At 36.9% G+C, this 19,032-nt stretch overlaps 1 protein-coding gene across 2 annotated transcripts in view; it reads left to right on the plus strand.

Annotated features, from left to right (window-relative positions):
• Positions 1–5,888: 5,888 nt before the first annotated feature.
• Positions 5,889–19,032, plus strand: part of LOC123321544 (lachesin-like) — a 94,348-nt gene continuing 81,204 nt past the window's right edge. For both annotated transcript variants that reach the window (XM_044909206.1, XM_044909207.1), the window contains exon 1: positions 5,889–6,011. The gene's annotated coding sequence lies outside the window, so the exon portion shown is untranslated. The remainder of the gene's footprint in view (positions 6,012–19,032) is intronic.

Here is a 19,032-nt window from a genome sequence, read left to right on the forward strand (position 1 = left end):
AGAAAAAAGTGTGTCTTTTGACCTCAAGAATCTACTCTGTATACTTGTGATCTTTCAGGAAAAATTGGGTTATTTCAAGTTGTTTCATCAGAAGATTATTCAGCAACAACTGTCTCAATTCAATTTGAAGTTCGTTGAAACAGTTGGACATTCAAACTGTCCGGTGTCCATCTTGTGCAGGAATATTCTTCATTGTCCAGTTCCTTTATCAGTATTTCGATTAGATCAAACTAATTCTGAATTTTGTTATCCCGTCTCGTATAAACCAGCGGTAAACACACTTTTGAAACCAATATCTACCAATGAAACTCCGCGGAGTTTATCGCGAAACACTCCAGCCCTATTTCCTATTATTGACGGTAGCACATGAATTTAGATAGCTCTTCAAAACCTCCCCGATTGAAGCACAGCTATTTGAGCTTCTCCACTTTCAAAGTTCCCCACCTATCAACAATTATTTACCAGTTATCCCGTAGTGATTTTATATATGCCTCAGATTATTAATTAGCGCAATCCACTTCCCGATCCTGTTCGGCGTTGGTCGGCATCATCAAACGAATGCAGCGATAGATGTGTGTATCCCTCTCATGGCTCGTATTACGAATCGCAACTTCGTTTCAATTCCACCAGGAGATACAGAATCTTTCTATTTGCTGGCCAGATACCTTCAGATTGGAAAGTTTCAATGTAAAAATTTAGCAAAACGAGATGATTGTGATGATGATGATTGTAACATTTTCAAATAATCCAGTTGGCCATCCAGTTTGCTCAAATTACCTGAAGGAATCAAATGGCAACTCACCTAAAACTTTGTGCCAGTGAATCCCTTAGTATGAAGCTATTGAGAGTTTAACTTCCATCCAGATCAACTTTGTATTTCATGGGACGAAACCAAGATATGACTCAAGAATCAGTAACTTCAGAGAAAAGGTGCTTCTTACATTGGCGTGAAATCATTTCCTACTAGCAGAAACTAACAAACTAGAGGAAACAAAAGATGCTTGGCTTCAGATTACCCTGACTTCCACCCTATTGAATATTTTTGGAATAGAAACTCAAGCAGTTCTTGCTCAATGCATTCAGTACATCTGAAATATTTTCAGTGAGAAGGGGGCTGCTTCGGATCGTAAATTCATGGATGTAATGTCAACTCCTACAAGATTCTTAAATGGCACGAGGGTTGAATGACATATTATTTGGAAGTTATTCCGATTCTCTTCGAAAACATGCTGGAATTTTTCAGTTCTGAACCGAAATGGATTCAAGAATCTTTTTTGTACGTCCAAGGTGTTCTGCAAGCATTTCCATCTAGAAGAGGATGGAATCTGTGTTCAACATTAACCCTTACGATTAGTAGAATTTCAGGAGGTATTTCAGCAAATCCTGCCAGTATTCGATAACCAAATCTTTTAAAAATTAAGGCAGTAACTTCCAGTTTCAATTATTTTTGTACATGATGATTCACAATTTCGAAACCTAATTTTATATCAATTTATTTTAAAATACGATCACAGTTTAGTGGAAAAAGATATCGATATTTTCTATTTTCTTGAACTTTACGTCATATTATTGATCAGTACTCTTCACATCAAGTGAAATTAGGTTTCACTGAAATTCCAGGTTTTTCTAGAGGGGTAATTTGCAGCTGTAAAATTTCTCCTTTTGCCAAATTCAACTGTTGATTTCCAGTGGTATATTTTCTAGATTTTTTGAGTTCCTATTCACTAATGAATGCTAATTTGCATCTGGTTCCCTCGAATAGATACAAGGGCGGTCCTAGACTGATTTTCTGGGGGGGGTAGTAATTGAAAGAACAATTGAAATTTCAAATTAAGACTTCAAATAAAACCCTGTAAGTGTCTCTAGTTAGCATTTGCAGTCCCATGTTTTTTTCTTAAAATTGTACAGTGCATCCCATTTTGGGTGAGACAGCCAGGTTTCTCGCTTTTGTCATTTAAAATAGAGCCTTGCGGTTTTCACGTTCCTGCCCTACTTTTTTGTGAAACTCAAGTTATTCTAATCAGATTTTGCATAACTGTTTCCGTTTATGAAATACAGGGCGATTTCGGAAATTGACACTTTTCGGACCCCTCCTTCATCTCCGAAGTTATTAGAAATAATGCTGAGCTAAAAACTGCGTCTGATACAAAATTCTGCGTAAAATCCAGTGGTGTACTCAATTTTTTTTTTCGGGGTATGGTTTTGAAGATACTACACAAACCTATATTTTTTTCAATGGAACACTCTGTATTTCATTACTTCGTTGAATTCCTTTTTTTTTTCCTTCGAAAAGATGTATAACATTATATAGGTAGGATGTTCAGAAATGCTAAAAACACTAAAACATCACATAATGATGATTTTTTGTTAGTGAGCCTAAATTTCCCAAGTTTCAATAAGAGGATTATTACTTTTGATTATTAAAAGTAGTAATTCATGGATCCTTGTTGTTATTATTGCTACTATGCGTTTTAAGCTTTGTTCAATCAAGTAGGCATAGGAGAGAAAAAAGCAAATCTGTTCTAGCAGTCCCGAAGAACTTCGTGCATCAACAGAGAAATTACAAAACCGCCCTTTAATAATATTGAATAAACTCAGGCGTATTGAAAAGACTTGTCAATTATGTATTAGGGAAAATGGACAGCAATTTGAATAGTTTAATCAGTAAAATATTATGCAATGTTGAAAATTTGTATATATGATAAATATTTCATTAGTATTTCTTCTGTATCTAATTTGTATTATGAATTTTTGTATTATTTATGTGCTGCTATTAGGTAGGTACATACATTTTGTTTTTCGTCTTAGCGATGAGTGTATAATCTTTGTTTGCCCTCCAATTGATTCTTCTTTTATATGGGCGATCCATGGCCCACTAACCAAAAATCATCATTATGTGATGTTTTAGTGTTTTTTAGCATTTCTGAATATCCTACTCATATGATATTATGAATCATTTTAAAGGAAAAAAAATTGACGAATTCAACGAAGTAATAAAGTACAGGGTATCCCATTGAAAAAAATATAGGTTTGTGTCGTATCTTCAAAACCATACCCCGAAAAAAAATGAGTACGCCACTTGATTCTACCCAGAATGTTGTATTAGACGTAGTTTTCAGCTCAGCATTATTTCTCATAAGTTCGGAGATAAAAGGAGGGATCCGAAAAGTATCAATTTCCAACATCGCCCTGTATCTCATAAACAGAAACTATTATGAAAAATCTGATTAAGATAACTTGAGTTTCACAAAAAAGTAGGACAGGAACGTGAAAACTGCAATCTATTTCAAATAACAAGCGAGAAACCTGGCTGTCTTACCCAAAATGGGATGCACTGTACAAGGAATCTCTCCTTTTCATTTCATTATAATATGGTTTTTTCTTAGTTTTTCAAATGAAAAATTTAAAAAATCTAATTCGTTATGGGCTCTGGGGGGGGTAATTACCCCCTTTACCCCCCCCGTAGGACCGCCCTTGAATAGATAGGCCTTCAATCTGAATGAATTTTCCCGAATTGTTATTCATCTGAGAACGAAACACATTCTGTACCGCCCCTGCGGACCGGAGCGGCTCAAGTAACTGTTGCTCTAGTAACAACGTAGGTAGAGGAATCTTGTACGGAAATGTGCACAAGAATGTAATTTCATCAAAGCGGACTCGCCGCTTGTTCTATTTGTTTAGTCAAAATCACAAAATCGGCCACGTGGAAAACGAAATTATAAAATCGTGGTTTCATTTCCATTTTCCCAACTTTTGCGTACTCGATCTATCTATGTGTTCGAATCCGAGCCGTATTAATTATCATCCGATGACTGAATGGTGGAAAACAGCTGTAATAGCGTTTTGTACCCCTGAATATCAACACAATAACAGAACCCTCGAATTGGCCTTCGAGAAAGTTGAGTTGAGGAATTCCCAACTGGAATTTTCACAGATATTTTTGGTTTGAAATAGCGATTGTATGCATGGAGCGCAATAATTTATATCATTTCGTATTACTTTTCTTTTTCTCCCATTGGTTCCAGAGGTATCTCATTCAAGGGAACTACGAGGAGGTATTTTAATATCTAGTTAGCCTAGACCAGTTCCATGCATAAACAAATATTGCGTTATCAAAGCAACGAATAATAACTCATAAGAAGTGTCAGTGTGAAGTTTGAGGTCAAAAAAGTAAACCAGAGTTAAGCAATGAATTAAAAGAAAGAAGATGTCCACCGAAATTGTGAAAATCGAAAAATTGGAGTATCGAGCCATCATCAAGTACCTAGGTACTTGATACAGCTGTATTTAAAAGGGTTAAGAGGTAAGCAGATTTACGAAGATGTACTTAATACCCTTGGTGATCAATGTCCTTCGTATGCGACCGTGAAAAATTGGACTGCAAGCTTCAAAAAAGGTAAATTTTCCATTGAAGTTGATGACCGATCGGGAAGGCCAGTTTCTGTGTCAGTCCCCGAAAATATCGATGCAGTTAATGACATGATTTTATCAGACCGTCGAATTGGGCTAAAACGGATATCTGAAGCACTGAATATTTCATACGAACGCTTTCCTCATATAGTTTATGTCAATTTGGACATGAGAAAAATTGTTGCAAAATGGATCCCCAAATGTTTGAATGTTGACCAAAAACGTGCAAGGGTAGAAACATCGCATTCGATCTGTGTTCGATTTGAAAACGATGTAGACTTCTTAAACCGAATTGTTGAAATGGATGAGACTTGGGTACATTTCTACGATCCAGAAACAAAGCAACAATCGATGGAATGGCGGCACTTTGGTTCTCCAAGACCTAAGAAGTTTCGTGTCCAAAATCCTGCTGGAAAAGTTCTTGCTTCAGTTTTCTGGGATTGCCATGGAGTAATCATGATTTATTTTTTGGATAAGGGTAGAACAATAACCGGAGATTACTATTCGACATTACTGACGACTCTACGGAAAAAAATTAAAGAGAAAAGACTCGGAAAGCTATCCAAAGATGTTTTGTTTTTGCAGGACAACGCCCCTGCCCAGAAATCTCATGTTGCCATGCAAAAAATTCGTGATTTAGGGTTTGAATTACTGGAACACCCCCCCTTATTCACCAGATTCGGCTCCATCCGACTATCATCTCTTTCCTCAACTGAAAAAAAGTTTAAAAGGTCGTAAATTTTCTTCCAACGAGGAGGTGATAAAAGCTGTGGAGGTCTGGTTTGCAGAGCAAGAAGAAACATTTTTTTTGAAAGGTCTGGAGACGTTGCAGATTCTCTGCGTATCCAATTAAGAGGAGAATATGTTGAGTAATAAAATATTTTGACATTGAAGTTTTACTTGGTTCTATAGTAGGCTAAGAATTTTTCAATATATCCTCGTATTGTTGAAATATTTGTCCGAATCAAAGACTCACCCTGTAAAACTAGAACATCTGTTACCTAAGCCAGGAATAAAGAGAAATTCAAACGTGATCCCCATGAGTTTTTGGGCAGTGTATTTTCACTGTACGACTTATTTTTCTAATCATTTGTTAATGTGCTAATTATAAGACAGTATGTCATAGTCTGGATGGCATATACATATAAGGATTTGTTAAGACACGACTTGCTTTCATGTATCAGCGCTGTCGTGGAGTTTCTGAGAGTGGAGGAAGTAGATATTTCATCGTGCGAACTCATTTGGGGAGGTTCTTTTTCGGATATGTTTTATTGGTGTAACTTTCCAGCAAGAATTTGCTTATAAGGAGGCTATATCCAGTATACGCGTAACTCTTGCGAATTTTGGTATCGTAGGTGTATTGCATGCGCTCTTTGTCTTCTGGCTGGCTGCTGCTATCTCCAGACTTCGACTCAGCGAGAGCCGACCGCCCCAACGCTCTTCCCCATCGTCCTGTTTCAGGTTTCAGTACACAGCCGGTGCTTGTGAAGTTTGGAGGATCCCTCTTGTGTGGTTCAGAATCTGACGTGTCCGTGCGCGAAAAACTTTACGCGAGACTTCATTGAATCAAATCAATTGTTTTTGCTTTTACTTCGAGGAAAGTAAGTAGAACTATTTTTTTCCCGTTAGATAAAAGAAGTTGTGGCTGGAAGTTATAGGAAGTTCGCGGAAGTTTTCTTGCGGCGCGGAGAGATGAAATGGTTTGAATTAACGCGCCTTTTGTTTCGCAGTTCCTATGAATGATTTCCGAGGAAAAAGGGGCAGCGAATTTGTTGTGAAAGATTTTTTTTTCTTCCACCTCTACGGACCAGAAGTTCTCGCCAAGTTCGAGCGGTTTCGGGAACTGATTAATGTAACGGGTATTGAAAGGATATATTTCTTCGGGAATCATGAAAATTAGCTGCCGATTGCGGGGAATTTAATGCTGATACTTCGATAATATCATTTACCCATTTCGATCAAAATACGAACGATGTAGACTACCCCCAAACTTTTTTCACGCGCTTCTCAAGGGGAGGATTGAATAGAAGTAGAATTTTGAAGCATATTTTTCTCATAGTAAAAAAGTACTTGAAATTTTTCCGCAATACTTCGATTAATGGGTACGAAGATCAATTGAACGAATATAAAGCTGCAAAAAAGTATCAAGTTGCACCCAAACTCACTGTCCAATCATTACTTACTGAAATCATCACCCCAAGTAGATGAAAAAGATCGGAAATTGGCAAAAAAACCATCATATATACTGAATTATGCATTGCTTTTACTGCGACAATTTTCCTCTGTCCTGTGGCCATGTTTTTGATGATACTGCAGCTCAGAACTCTTTTCCATCTATTTCTAAAAGTCCTTGCTGTTCAAGACAACATAGAAAGTTTTTGGGGTTTTCCACTTCCTGAAAATATTGTCATCATCGTCATCAGATTGTTTATAATCAAGGGAAAATCAGAAACTATTAAACCGATATGAATAATTTGAAATTGTGGGCTTCAAACAATGTTCCTGTAACCTGCCAAATGATGCAGTCAATCTGAAAACCATACCATAGGTACAAAAGGCATTTTAGTGGTTTTTAAACACTTTTCTGCTCTTCAAATTAATCACAAATATCTAAGATACAGTACATCATCTGTAATTTGTATAGTTGAAGAAAAAGGATCAATGACTTCAGTAAGGCAGAGATCAAACAACTCAGCGCAGGATGAAAGGATGAAATAATTAACGAATTTTGGGATATATGTAATTGATGCACAAATGATCGCGAATAATATTTTTATTTGAGCTATAATAGTGTTAGTGTAAGCGATAGCCGTAAATATTGTGTGTATTTTTTCAACAGCCACCATTTTTTAATGGCGAGTGTTTTATGATACGGAATATCTACTGAAGTTGACCCAAGCGGGAGTTTTCGAAATTTCAATGTGGAAAATTCAGTTTTTGCTTTGACTACTGAAAAAAATGTAGGCATTGTTTTTTTTTTCGATAATATCGATAGATATCTTAGTTCATTAATTGTTTTCTGTCAAATGAGCTTCCTTCACTAGTTACTATAATAATGAATAATGGATTATTACTTTGCGAACCAACCAAACTTGCTTTAGATGCTGACAATTCCTACGTGTGAAATCATTTGAAAATATCCAATGAAGCTTGCATCAGGGATTATAGAATATTCAAAACAATCCTTGTGTAAAGGATATCGAATGAATTAATGGGGTTTGGAATGTTGCCTCGGTTAGATTTAAACATGAATGAGCAAACTGTAAGATCTTTCTCAAGCAGTTCTATAAATTTTTATATCAACTAGCTAAACGGAATTGTTTCATTTTCAGAACTTGGTCAGTGATTTGTTTAGATCAGGGGTTCCAATCTTGGCCACGGACCTCTTTTACATTATTCTAGTTAGCAGGGACAACCTGTAATAAATCTGAAAATTCTATGGAGTTCGATGCACACGTTCGGTCTTGACGAATATTTAATTGATTCCGTCTTTTTGGAAATTTTTCGATAGTCACCTTTCGAGTGGATTATCTCTCGATAGCAATAACCGTAGATGGGAATATGATACATATTCTGAAAGAGCAACTCTTCTAGAAAAAAATCTGAAAATATTATGGAGATCGATGCAACCGTTCGGTCTTGACGATCATTTAATTGATTCCATCTTTTTGGAAAATTTCGATAGTCACCTTTTGAGTGGATTATCTCTCAATAACAATAACCGTTTATTCAATAATATCATTTTCGTGCATCAAGTGAATTACTTAATCTGTAGTTTGACTAGATTTTGTATTTGCACTGATGGCATATTTTAGTTTTGTGAGCAAAATCCAACTGTTCTTTTTGGGTATGAGGAATCCAAAAATTCAACAAAATTGCACTTCATTCTACTACGGATCATACAGATTACATTACTTTTAGAAAAACCGAAAGTTTCACAATAATGAAAATATTTTGAATGCTTTAAATTTTTTCCTTTCGTTCTTAGTGCATGAAAGTTCGAACTTCTGAGGAATAAGACTCTTTGGCCTTCAGAATATTTACGATTTGATGACATTGTAGTTTTGATTGCATGATGAGATGTGATATGTTTTTCCGAATACTGCCCCAAAGAATGGTGGTTAAAAGTGTGCCGAGTAATAACATTTTTTCAAGTGAATGTAGCGTATCGTTTTTCCATACAAAACAGCGGAAACTCACATCAAAACTTATATATGTGGGCCCGTCAAAGCAGATTCGAACATATAAAAAATTCAATACCTTCCGTTGCGGATTAAAGATGTATATTATCGAACTCATTCCGATATGGGCAAAAATCTCATTTTCGGTTCTATCATAAAACTGCCAAAACTTCCTCACCTCAAATTTAATCCGGAATTTCAACAAGAACTTTCACGATGCGATAGAAATCTCCAACGTGAATATCCCAAACTGAGATTCTTGCTTCTAGGTAGTTCGGTATCATTTTCCTGAATTTCAAGCTATATTTTCACCACTCTTAACAGTTTATCTATCATTACTGAACAAATAGATATCGTATTTGTAATATTCTTCAGATGATACGCCCATTTCAAATTATAAAAAGTATTTCCAATTAATCTGGAATGTATACCGATTCTGCCTTCAGTCTACACATATACAGAGTGTTAACTTAAATCAAAGCGTGAAACAGTTCATATAGAGAAAAGCTATCTTATGCAATTTTGAAATTCCAAGGAGAGTCGAGAAAAAAATATCATGTTATAGAATTGTTCAAAAAGTGAATGACCGATACAAAATGTTTATATTTTTAATTAATCTTAATGCACAAAAGGTAACATATTCATTTCCTCCTCTTGAATCTTCAATTATTCAGAAGGAATCCACCCCAAAGGATTTAACCGCAGGCACATTTGGCAGAGCAGAAATTCATCCAAATAGCTCTTCTCCAACAAAGGATTCCAAGTGTAAAGAATTCAAGAAAAATAATAATTAGGAAACATGTCTACTGCGGCTCAAATGTGAATTTTTAATATTCGGTTAATCAGAAATTTCACCAGAAGTGCAACGCTGTTTTTCCTCAGACTTTGTAACTTGCGTTCCATTTGAACTTGAGGTCGACGCGTATTTCCAAGTAGAGAGTTATTTTTTAATATTAATGTGAGTAGGTATTATGTGGTGTGGCTCAAATATTTCCTTTTCTTCTCCATTTTCAGGAAAAAAATCATGAATAGTGCACTATCTATTTAATCTTCTAATTAGTTAACTTTTCTGACCTGTTTCACAATCTATTAGAATGATTGACATGATAATTATAGGATACTCAAATTAGAAAATAAGGAGCATACATTCATTTATGTTAAGCTTGAACCTTGGCTTGTATTCAAGGAAACCAAGGTTTGATCCTGGTCTGGTCTGATTGAATTCCAGTTATTCTGATATTAGTTTTGAGTGATTATTTTCAGTACCTGATTCATAAGTTAAATTATGGTGGAGCCTACTCACATTACTTGTGGTAGAATGAAGTAATATTTCGCTAAAATGTGTAAAATGACATAAGGATTATTGAAAAAAAATATAACATTTCTCGAATCATTCAAACCTTACGAAAATGATCCAGCTGATCCAACAGTTGAAATGGGGAACCTGTAAGAATTCTATAATATTCCTAATCATTTGAGATGTCGATATCTTCAGATGGTATTAATTGGAAAACTTTTCTTCGATTCATTAACCCATGGTCTTTGTGAAGAGCTTCAATCAGAACTCTCCGAGTTCCGGTTTGACTGGTTCCTTCCGGACGACAATTTTTTTCATGCAGTGATGTCGAAAAACATTGCATCCCACTGCTCGAATTCGGTGAACAATTTTCATTAGAAATTCTGAAGGTCCTCATGAAAAAGTGAGGTTGCATTTTTATTTTTTGTTAATGCTCATTCACAGCACTTAATTAACTTCTACTTCCAAACTTTCTCAACAGAAATTCCTGCTCAGGATTTATTATTTGGGAGGAATTTCCATAAGATACAAAATTCAATTTCGTATACTAAGTCGCGTAGCTAGAGGTTATGATAATCTGAAGAGATTTAAAGAAACTAGTCTGTTTTGATGCAATAAGTTGGTCATGGTGCAATCGAATGGGTTGTATTTCACTCAAATATAGTGTTTCATAAAATTCTTTGTACGAAAATTATCATATTTTACGGAGAATCGGAAGAGGTATATATCCTGGATAAAATGATTTATGGTTCCTGTAAAGAGAGTTTTCCAGGTGATAGGAGAATTTCTTTCTCTTTCTGTGATGTTGGAAAATGTACTTACGAGAAAAGAAAAACCGAAAGAGGAATCTTCCTTGGGAAAATCTTTTGTGGAGAAGGCGTGGCACATAGGTAGATGGAGTAAATTGAACATGCCCTCAAAACCTGTTGACTTCACGTTAGTGCTTTCCTAATTTTTTGATATTACTCAATTTTGCACTATTAGTGGACGTTCCTATTTTTCTATCTTTTAGTAAATCGAACTGCAATTTTTTTTCAACCTAATTGGAGATTTTCGATGAATATACACACAAAACACAGAAATCAGGCTGATATGAAAAAGAAGAAACGAAGGTCCATATTTTGTTCGAGTGAGTTACAATCACCCCGGATAGGCTATAGGTTAGGGTGTTTTTCGTAACAATTCCCGATTCCTATGAAGATACTCGATAAATCCGAATCCTCCCACAAACCGTTATGAATCTTTTCCCTTTCGCATCCCGGGAAATGCAACTATCGACGGGATAAACTTCATTTTCCTTTTTTTTCTGTAGTGTCGAGAGCTCACACAGATATCATGAAATTTTAACCGCTCGGAGAGTGAATCGAAAATTGGACATCTTCTGAAACCGTGCCTGAAATTGGAACAAAATGTGTATTCAAATCGACGTCAAATTTCCTCAAACAATAAAAGGAAACGAGCCTGGTTATTTGTCATTCATAGGATGTTGCTCGATGTGAAAGGTGTATGGATTTTGCCGAAGAATCATCAATATTTCAAATGCTCCAACGTACAATTTCTACGTATAACCATTGTATAGACTACTGTGCTCCTAATACAATGGTTTAACTAAACCTAACGACTAAAATCGACCCCATATGAACCTTTACTGATTTTTTATATTTCTTCAGCAATAAGAATCTCGAGATTTCACAATGCCTTAAATTTGAAATGAGTTCATCGGAGCCAAAGACTTGTGACTCTGGCTTTTTGTCAATTTCTGAGCGCAGGAGGTACGGGGTCATTACCATGATAGAAAAATTACAAATTCCATTGCTCTCTTCCTTTAATTTTCCCCGGAATACTTCCCGTTTTATACGTACATACCTTTTATGAGTGAATTATAACCTTGAAATTTTCATCAAGTGAAAGTGAGCTGCATACGATTCTTATTTTACGCCAACGGTGTAGAAGGCCAAACTAATGGCTTTTAATAAAAGACCGTGACTATAAAACTCCTGATTTATTATTAGTTTGGACGATTACACCCAACTAATTTTCGCCGAAATTTAAAATATTGTGAGGACGTATAATTAAAACATTTTTCATCATTAACTTTTCACGAATATCCTCATTAAAATGGAATATGTTGCAGCTATAATATTTTCTGCGATCAACAAATTATTCTGTGTTCTTCTAGCGCCATCTCCTTAATTATTTATGTCATCCCTTCACCTTTATCTTCAAAAAATGTTGCATATCTTTGACGAAAATTTTCATTTTAATGGATACTTATTCACGTGGCACAATATGAAATATCTAACAAATTTAATGAAGTCCCAATATGTCTGTAATAACAGGCAAATAATACATGTATATACACATTCGGATATGGAAGGAAAACAGGTTTAGCAACAAATTACATGTCAAATATGATAAAAACAACTCAAAATATCTCAGTTTTTGCTGCAAGAACTCTTGTTTAACAAATGTTCCAGCTAATTTAAAAAAAGCCTCGAATAAAGGGAAATTTATATGTGATCTCTATCAGTTTTTGAGCTGTTCATTTTGTAGGCGAGCTTCTGAAATTTTATGCTTTCATTGAAGCACTTTTCTCGATTGTGGTTTCAAGGTTTGGATTTTTCTTCGTGATATGATGTAAAATTTTCGGTGGACATTCTACATATATGCAGAACCTCACACTTTGAATGGAGTATGTGCTTTATTACTGATTGGACCGGCGTTCAAAAGATTCTGTTGGGGTATCTTTCCGATACCTTTCGCGATAAATGTTTGCGAATATTGTACGAGGGTGTTACAGGGGATTTTCAGGTTTTCATCAAATCTTTTCATGTATTTAAAACAGATCCGGCACGAATGAATGAGGTTCGAATGAAATGGAAGCCATTCATCGAAAATTCGAGCTTTGTCGGCCTCCGATACAGGAACGAATGCATTCAGTACTTTCGTTTCTCCTTCCATTATACTAATCGGTTTTCTAACTACCTTTATTTCTTTCCACCTCCTCCCGATGAAGGTGAACCGAAATGTTTCGGATGCATCCGGATTGTATATTTTTTCCCTCTGAGTCACCGAAACCGGGGACTTCAAATTAACCCGAATCAACTGGCAATAATGGGATTGCTTTGATTTAAATTCCTATTGGCTGCCGAACAATTTTCGCTTTTAATTTCGACCAAATCCAAGTACGATTCTTGACACGTCCTGGTCGTTATTTGGCCTGAATTAGACTCGTTATATTCGGTAGTACCTCAATTTTCACTGGCAGTTAGCGTATTATATTAACGATATTCTTATTATCTTGATAGCATTTCATTTAGATCTCAAAAATATCTGATGAGAAGGTTTGTACCTTCATATACGAGGATGTATTGAAAAATTCTTAGCCTACTATAGAACCAAACAAAATTTCAATGTTAAAATATTTTATTACTCAACATATTCTCCTCTTAATTGGATACATTCATTACAGAGAACCTGCACCGTCTCTAGACCTTTAAAAAAAAATGTTTCTTGCTGCTCTGCAAACCAGACCTCCACAGCTTTTATTAATTCCTCTTTGGAAGAAAATTTGCGATCTTCTTAAACTTTTTTTTTTTTGCATGGCAACATGAGATTTGTGAGCAGGGGAGTTGTCCTGCAAAAACAAAACACCTTTGGATAGCTTTCCGCGTCTTTTCTTTTTAATTTTTTTCCGTAGAGTGGTCAGTAATGTCGAATAGTAATCTTCGATCATTGTTTTACCCTTATCCAAAAAATCAATCATGATTACTCCATGGCAATTCCAAAAAACTGAATCAAGAACTTATCCAGCAGATTCTTGGACACGAAACTTCCTAGGTCTTGGAGAACCAGAGTGTCGCCATTCCATCGATTGTTGCTTTGTTTCTGGATCGTAGAAATGTACCCAAGTCTCATCCATAGTAACAATTCGGTTTAAGAAGTCTACATCGTTTTCAAATCGAGCATAGATCGAACGCGATGCTTCTACCCTTGCACGCTTTTGGCCAACATTCATAACTTTACAAGAGTCACTGCAAAGATAAAGTCTATGTATGTTCACTTCAAATAGAAAATGTACACATGATATTATATGTGTACGAATTTCCTGCATCATTCTTTCAATAAGAAGTCGAGGATAGAAACAGGACAACGTCCGCTGGATCAGCTAGTATGCAATAAACATCAGGGGGCCAAGCATTGTACCATGGGGGATCCCATGGTACTAGAATAATAGTCTTGGAACGATTTAAATCAAAATCAGTGTTTTCGGCTCACAATCTTATCGACCAATGGTTGATACACTAGAAGATCAACCTGTATAGCAATGATTCGAGGAGATGTAGATTGCTACTAGAAACTACAGTGAATCTATCAAACACAGTGGCGACAATTGGAAATTTAGCAAGAATATGGCGGCTTAGAAGTACAGATTTCTATGCTATGATCTCTAATTCGGAATGCGGATTCGCTCACGTCACGTCGTGTGACCAAATCCGCCATATTCTTGCTAAAACGATGAAAAACGAGACCACAATTGTTGCCACTGTATTTGATAGAGTCACTGTACTAGAAACTAGGTCGAATCCTTATTATGTTTTTGGTCTCTGTTTGTACGAAATGGACTTAATTCCATACTGAGCCAAGACAACATGATTCTCTGCTAAAACGATGAAAAACGAGACCACAATTGTCGCCACTGTATTTGATAGAGTCACTGTACTAGAAACTAGGTCGAATCCTTATTATGTTTTTGGTCTCTGCTTGTACGAAATTGACTTAATTCCATACTGAGCCAAGACAACATGATTCTCTGCTAAAACGATGAAAAACGAGACCACAATTGTCGCCACTGTATTTGATAGAGTCACTGTACTAGAAACTAGGTCGAATCCTTATTATGTTTTTGGTCTCTGTTTGTACGAAATGGACTTAATTCCATACTGAGCCAAGACAACATGATTCTCTGCTAAAACGATGAAAAACGAGACCACAATTGTCGCCACTGTATTTGATAGAGTCACTGTACTAGAAACTAGGTCGAATCCTTATTATGTTTTTGGTCTCTGCTTGTACGAAATGGACTTAATTCCATACTGAGCCAAGACAACATGAATCTCTGCAGACAGAGCCTGGTTCCTCTTATCCATTGCCCATCGAACATCTCCAGGACATTTAATGGAGGAATCTGGAACACGATACCTCAAGAGGCATATAACTTCTTTACCAAGAATCATTAGAATATTTCTCTTTTTCAACGCGATATTGTGAAGTGAATGTGTCCAGCCTGTAGGTTTCGTATCTTCTGATCCACACGGCTGACTGAATGAAATTGGCTGGCCACGGAAACCGCACCAGGCGAAGTGGAGGAAGACAAAACGGAACACCTGGGAAATAAAAAGAGTTTGATGTTGAAACCAAATGAGCGAGTACCTATAAATCGAATGTGGGCCTGGCTGGGCATACGATGTATTGTCGAAAGGAGAAAAATATGTAGTGGAAATTAATGTTTCGAGCGAATATTGAAGGAGAGTCCCGTCTGGCGAAACAGGCACTGGTCCCTGCCTGGAACCGCGTTACAGGAAATCAATTTAACAACTTAGAGTGGAGATACCGTAAGCTGTATAAAAGGAATACGTTATTGCCGAAAGATAGACGACCGTGTTGATTGCGCTATCCAGCAATTGGTCGCATTCCTTCTTTCTAGGCGCATGCAAACGGAGACGATCTAATAACACCTCCATAAAAAGTTTCATCAGATAGGAGTTTTATTAGAGTCACGGTGCGATGAATAACTTCGACTTAACAGTTTCCTCCTTTTTTTCGCATACGGGCAAATTGGAAAATGTATATCATTAGATGAGCTGCCAAGCGGTATTTGCATTTTAACTTCCAACAATGTGCGGAGAATTATTGTTTTCAGATTAGAAATGGCTTCTGATATTGTTGGTCGTTCTCACTTGAGCACGACTTCATCGATCTATATAAAAATAAATGTGATTGATCACGATGTAACAACATTTAACAGTACTCCAGAATTATCAGTGGCCCACTCACACATCACGACATAAATAAGTCAGAGGATTCTCAGCACAAGGGGTATGGCTGCCCATACACGACAAAGCAAACCCAAAGTAGGATGAACCCTTATGCAGATACCAGAAACAAGAGCACCTATACGTCGTCTGTTCTACTACGAAGCAGTAGAAAGGAAGACTGGGAAAGGGAAGCTACCCCTCAGACGGTTCAAAAACCAAGAGAGGGACTAACGCAGGAGTATTCGAAGAGGGCAACAGATGCTCACTACCGCTGTCCAAGAGTCTTTTAGACAGAAATATTTGCAATCGAAAGATGTATGGAAATAAACCTCAAAAGGAATGTGACATGGATACATTCTGACAGTCAGGCTGCGATCAAGCACTGAGCTCACACTTCATTCATTCTGGTGGTCTGGAAGTGCCGAGGAAACTCATCGAATTGGGCAGGAAAAAAGCCTGTTAAGCCTGGGTTCCCAGTCACTCGGTTGTCAAAGGAAAGAGGCAGTCAATACACTGGCCAGGATAGGAGCACAACCTCTGTCTTTGGTCAGGAAACTTTCTGTGGTATGAGAAAGTGTACCTAAAAGAAAAGGGAAGAAACAGAAAGAGAGAGAGGAAAATTCGGAGACGGAAACACCCCAAAAAGTTCCTTGGGGGCTTTACCTTTGTGAGATCTAAGAAGATTATCTGGATCTTATCAATAATATGCTACACCTCTTAAATAGGTTTCTTACAGGGAATTGTCGCCTCTGGCAACTCCAGGAATGGGTCTAGCAGATAAGGACGAGTGCAGATTCTGTGAAGAGGAGGATGAAACTCTCCATCATCTGGTGCAGAATGCCATGCTATCGCCATTGCTTGAGTTCATGAGAACCCTGGATCTGGAAGGCAAGCTGTTAACGCCAGCGGCTAAAACAGCTCTAATGAGGGACAGATCTTAAGGTCACAATGCAATGCAATGCATTTTATTTGAAATAAAGAATCAAGAGTCACCTGGATGGACCTCCAATTCCTCCATTACTTGGTATACATCGAAAAGGATATTACGTCAGTTGCATCATGTTTTGACATCGAATTGTTGATGAAATCCTTCGATTCTGTTAAGCAGCCTTATTATTGTTATTGGGGTCGGAATTTTGCTTATATAGCTATGATATTAACTACAATAAACCCCACTGATAGCAGAGGCTTGGATGCTTTAGAAGTGACAGAGCTTGCTTTGTCGTACTAACTATGATTTTGTATCCTTGTTCAGCAAGTGTCTCAGTAATACTGGTAGAGGACATCTTTCCAAGGTTTTATCCAACCAGCATAAGTATGAAACTCCACGAAAAAAGTTACTATTATGCCCATTATAGTTCCTTTTTTCTATAAATCGTGGAGGTATGCGGTAGGAAATGTTGCTCCACAAGTTGATGGCCTAACCTACAGATATACTCCAACTGATTTATTCATCGAAGATTGCGAATGGCATCAACTGGACTATTGAATACCCCCGATTCAGTCAGAATTAATCCCTCATATGGACCGTAACATTTAGCTAGCAACGATCGTTTGTATTTGATGTGAAATATATCTATCAATTTATGCGACCCAAATGCTTACTTGCCTGCATCAGTGCATTCTGATTGAAGGCCAGTCTTTCAAATACTTCGCTCAATGGCGGTTTTCAACATGATGTTTGCGTTGTCAGTTGCAAAATGCGGTTTAAGCATCATCGTTTTCGAATTTCATTGAGGCGCTGTCAACTCTGTTGATTAGCTATGGAAAACCCGTCAGATCTCGATAAAGGGTACGATGGGGATTGTACCCTTATACATCCACACTCCAGTAGATTCAATACCAATCATAATAGACATTTTGGAATTGTGAACCCAAAAAAATAACCCCCCCTGAAGGCTTTAAAGTGCTTGAGACTTGAGAATTCAGGATTCTATTCTTCTTGCCAATTACTGGAGGTAACCCAATGAAATCTCCAATAAACTGGAGAAGCAGAGCAAAACGATATTTTATCTTTTGACGTGTTTTTTAAACTGTAATTATCGACTTAGATCAGTCCTCAAAATCCTTCAATTATACAAATACCCATATTAATGCACGTATTATCTCGATCTGTCAGTGAGATTCGACGTATATCCAGTTCGGTATTGCTTCATCGAACCAAACTTTATATTTCATGAATACAACTAACGCTAATGATGGAATGATTGACCGACTGCGGTCTGCGGTTGACAGCGATCATTTTCCTAGTGTTAATGAACTTTTTTTCCCCGAGACACATGGATTCGTCTGCAGCTTATGGTTGAATAAGTTGCACTGATGATACATACTAAAATGGCGGTGACAGCTCTGGGGTTCAGTCATTTATAAGCCGGATGTCAATTGAAGCAGCGTTGATACGTCCGAAGAGCAATTGAAGTTCGATTATAATGAGGGTATAATGAGCGGACCACTGCTTTAAAGGAATTTTCATTGGTACTGTGACTATATTTTGGAGGGATCCTTTGCAGGAAAGGTTTATTATGAGAATAGTGCTAATATTCTCCGCAGATTAAGAGAAAAATATGAATTTCTGCACGATAAGATTAAGTTGCTTAGCACTTTTCTCTACCTGTTCTTCAAGATGCAAATTTTCACTCAAGAAAGCCACTAATTGATTTTCATTGTTACACCCCCATAACGATCCCTTAAACTAATTTGAAATATCGGAAGAAGCTTGGAATCGAACCGTTATAGTCTATTTCCTATATATTATCGATTGTTTCTTTATCGTTAACTCGCTCGCTTTCCAAGAAACGATATTACTTTTTCCTCATGATCACTCGGACAATATAATCTTCTCAGCTTCCGGGTTAAATCTTATATCATTACGATGTGTACTTACACCCTGTACAATATCGTTGAAAACGGTTCCGGCCTTGGGAGTGCCAGCTTGTCCACATCTGGATGTGTGCTTTGTGGAGGTCGAGAAATAAGCTGTAATAGATAACATGCGGCACTTCGACAAAGAATAAGAGAGAGCCTGCAAAAAGTTGCCAATATGGCGCACGGACTGCAAAGTCGCGTGAATTAAGGACATATTCTTCGTGGATTTTACCCAGTGTTC

Source organism: Coccinella septempunctata, chromosome X (genome assembly GCF_907165205.1).
Source record: "Coccinella septempunctata chromosome X, icCocSept1.1, whole genome shotgun sequence".
Classification (NCBI taxonomy): Eukaryota; Metazoa; Arthropoda; class Insecta; order Coleoptera; family Coccinellidae; genus Coccinella; species Coccinella septempunctata.